This window comes from Drosophila mojavensis, unplaced genomic scaffold (genome assembly GCF_018153725.1).
Source record: "Drosophila mojavensis isolate 15081-1352.22 unplaced genomic scaffold, ASM1815372v1 contig_74, whole genome shotgun sequence".
Lineage (NCBI taxonomy): Eukaryota > Metazoa > Arthropoda > Insecta > Diptera > Drosophilidae > Drosophila > Drosophila mojavensis.
The window spans coordinates 23,829,650-23,833,847 of NW_025318899.1; positions in this window are offsets into that span (position 1 = coordinate 23,829,650).

Below are 4,198 nucleotides of genomic sequence, written 5' to 3' on the forward strand. Positions count from 1 at the left end.
AATCACAGCAATAGAGTATAACAAATCAGGCATATCCATACCTCTGCGTATGGCAGATAACAAAGTCTTGAACTTGCAACATTTTCACACACTCTTCACGGGGGCAGGCAGCAGTCGGCAAGCGGCGGCAGCGATAAGCGGGAATTAAATAATTTTACACTCTGCGCGATTATCGGCAGCGATTGCGATGGCAATACGGATACAGTTCGTGTATGCTAACGAGCAGGCAGCTATAATTGGCCCAGACCGGGCCAGAGCAGAGGCACAGATACACGCGCAGATGCAGATACAGATACAGATACAAATACATTGTCAGACCGAGGCTGCTCGAGGCAGTCAGTCTCTGAGCTACATTCTCTCCGGCCAATGCAAAAATGGCCACGCGCTTGGCCGGGAGTCAAGTAATTGACAAACAATTACCTTTAACGCAGCATTGTTCCGGCTCTGGAGCTCTCTTTGATCCTCGGCGTTTGGTGTTCGAGTGTTCGTTGTTCGTCGTGCGGCGTTCGGCGTTTTGACTTTCAAGTTTGGTGCGCAGCGGCAAACACCTCAATTCTCAATTTTGGTAGCCAGCGCGAGCTGCTTTGCCTATGCCGAGGCAATTGTCTGGAGCAGCAGCAGTTGCTGCTGCTGCACCCCCAACACCTGCAGCCAAAGAGACGGAAAGGCGGGCCGAGAGCGCAGCCCAGGCCCAAGTCCAAGCCCAAGCCGAAACTAAAGCCATAGCCCCGACCTATACCTATACCTATACCCATACCCATACCCATACTCATACCATAATAATAAATATTTCATGAAGCTGTCAGCAACAAATAATCTAAAACTGCAGCGCGCTCACCAAAGGCACAAAGGAGCCGCCACCGCCGCCTCTTGGAGAATTTGTTGGCTACAGCTTCGGCTTTGGCTGCACAATGGCTGCCGCTGCCGCTGCCTCTGCTGCTGCTGCTGTTGCTGTTGCCGTCGACCTGGCCAGCGTCTTCTTGTGGGTGTTAACAGTCACTACTGGGCGAGGAATGCGGAAAGCCTAAAGAGTGGCCAGTTGACTGCATTTATTAAACATAAATTCATGGCCATATTGACATTGCGCTTGCCTCCCAAAATCAATTCAAATACATGCATCCAAGCCAGTTTCGGGGCAGCTGGGGCCTCGGCTGGAGCTAGAGCTGGCATAAATGGAGCAGCATACACCTGCCAATGCATTGACATAAACCATAAACCGGTCGTCGTTGCTGCTGCTGCTCCGACTCCGACTCCAACTCCAACTCCAACTTCGACTGCTGCTGCTTACGCACTTGCAACGAGATCAGCATGGGATGCTGCTCAGATACTGCGTAACCTGTTGCCGTCATCTGATGCGTCAAACATGCGCTCAGACGCCTCCCCGCAGCCCCCGCGCTGGCCGGGCAGAAAATTTTTATTATTATTATGACCATTTTAGCTACCAAGCATGCGTAAAGCATACGGCCAAGTGGGCCGGGAGGCAGTCAACCCACGACCACGTCACGACGCGCCGGCCAGCCAAGCAGCCAAGCAGCCGACGCAGCGAATCCAGCAGCAGCAGCAGCAGCAGCAGCCACAGCAGCATTGGCATCAACAGCCGGCCAATAAATTGTGACGCTAATGTAAAGTGTGGCAAGCCATTAGCAACGGGACGAGCTGGCAGATCTCGCAGAGGTGGCTGAGGTGGCTGCGGTGGCAGAGGTGGCAGGCAGCGCGTTGCAAAGTCTGCAGCCGCGGGTTATTGAACCTACCCCACGGCGACAGCTGAGCTGATGAGCCTGTGGCACCTACAAGTGGGCGCAGCCTCTGCCCACACTCGCCATTGAAGGGCGCCTCCTCACCAAAATGAGCTAGAGCCAGCTGCCAGCTTGATTTAACTACTATAAATCGTTAGCGATAAAGCTATAAACTTTATTTTCCTTCCAAGTTATATTTAATGTGTGAATGTGTATATTGGCGTTGAGCACTGCGCGTCCGTCAGTCCGTCGATGTTCGGAACAAACCAAAATAATCAAATAAACAATTGAACTGAACTAAATTATGTTCCTGAAAGAAATATATGATTAACAGAATTAACTCAACTTTGATAAATTTTACTGGCAAGTAATTGGAACCAGAAATACCTTATGGAAAGTTTACTATTATAAAGGAAAAAAACACTAAATATAAATCTTTATAAAATTCACATATCCCGTTAGAAAATACTTGTAAATACTTATAGAGAATAAACATACTGTACTCTCCATTACATGATCTCTATCTAATATCTCTATTATTTGCATTCAGAAAGTCCTGCAAATTAAGTAAGGATTTAATATTAAAATTGACAAACTTAGCTTAGATGCTTGAAAGCCAAAGATTTTGAATAGAACAAAAATATTAAATAATAATAAAAACATAAATAGAAACAATTAAGGTACAAAAGTATTTAGTCTACCAGATATTTATATTTAAATAAATAAATATAAGAAAATATATTTTTAAATACAAAAATATCTCTTTTATATCTACGATCAACAATTAATATTTACCATTTTGTTGGCAAACATAGTTAAAAAGGCTTGTCAATAAAATTATTAAAAATATTTTCGTATTAGTATTATTATTATTATTTATTTTATTTTATTTTATTTATTTATTATTATTATTTTTTTTTTTTTTTTTTAATTAGACATTAACTAAAAAGTTATTTAGAGTATGTAAAAAAATCGAGATGTAAACTTTCATAAAATATGATAAATGAATGATGAAATGAATGTGATTGATGAAATGAAGTTAGGTAAAGCTTACGCACTCCCAGGTGTAATATTCGTGTAGATTAATTTGATTACTTCAATCAGGAATCCGAATTCAAATTAGAATGGATGTAAGCAGAGGCCGTAGGTTTTAGCTGTGCTGCTCGCCTTTTGGCATTTTTATGACGTCCGTTGAGAGATTTCACTTCCAGCGGAAAACGGAAGCAGCTCGTTTGACTGGCTGCAGCTGGGGCTCGCTGCCTGCCCGGGCCTGGCCTGGCCAACAAGCGGCTGTAAGATGACTTCCTCGACGACGCATTTTTTGTAGGCGCTGTCTCTGGTTTGCATTTAATAGATTAATTAGAGGCAAGGCGAGCGCCGCCCAATGATTAAGCAAAAGTTGTTGCGCCGCTGACTTCCGTCAATCAAGTGGAAAGGAAGTGGTGCAGCGGGGCAGGGGAGGCGCAGGTGGAGGCGACACTTGCCAGAGCGACACAATATGTGCTGTGCTTGGCTTGTCTTGGCTTGGCTTGGCGTTGCTCTGCTCTGCTTCGCTCTGCTCTGCTTTGCTGTGACTTCCAAGTTAAAGTTTATAAACTGAGGAAAAGCAAATGCAGAACTCAATTCAAACGCCTGCTGCGGCAGCGACTGCGGCTGCGGCTGCTGTCCAATTTTTTTGCGCCGCCTTTTGTCAACTGGCACTGCAAGGTGGCCCGGGCGATGGCGATGGCGACACACAAAAACAACAACGAGATACACTGAGAGAAACAAGAAAAACATGCAACAAAAATGCCAACCGCAGGCACTTGATGCCAAGCGACGCTGGCGGCGCTGGTGGAGCTGGTGGCCCAGGTCCCGACGCCGACAGAACGTGGTTAGCAAATTTATTATGTAAACGGAAATACGGCATATCCTTGCCCAGTGGCGATGGCAGGGGCAGGGGCAGGGGCTGGGGCTGGGGCAGGGGCAAAGGCGAAGGCAATGGCAAAGGCAAAGGCGACGGCGCCGCAGCAATAGAAATAGTTTTGCGGCTGTCGTGGCAAAAAGGGCACAGAAGGAGAGGGCGAGCGGGTGAGCGGGCGGAGTAGGAACGAGCGCAGCACCAGGAGCTGAAGCTGAGGCTGGACTGAAGGAACTGCCGGAGCTCGTAAATCGCATAAATTGTATAATTCTGTTCATTGTTGTTGTTTCTGTTGTTTGTTGCTGTTGCTGTTGTCTGTCGTCCGTTGTCCGTTGTCCGTTGTCTGCTTTGCGAATTTGTTGCCAAATTGCGTTCGTAGGTGAACCTTTGTTCTGCGGGCCAGCAGAAAGAGTAGCCCAAAATGAAACAATATGTTGCCCAGTCAGCCAGCCAGCCAGCCAGCCAGTCAGCCAGCCAGCATAGCCAAGCATCCGCACCGCCAACACTCCGTGCCGCGTTCTATTGAGCATTGGCAGCACGTGCGCAGCAACCGCTGCGGCTG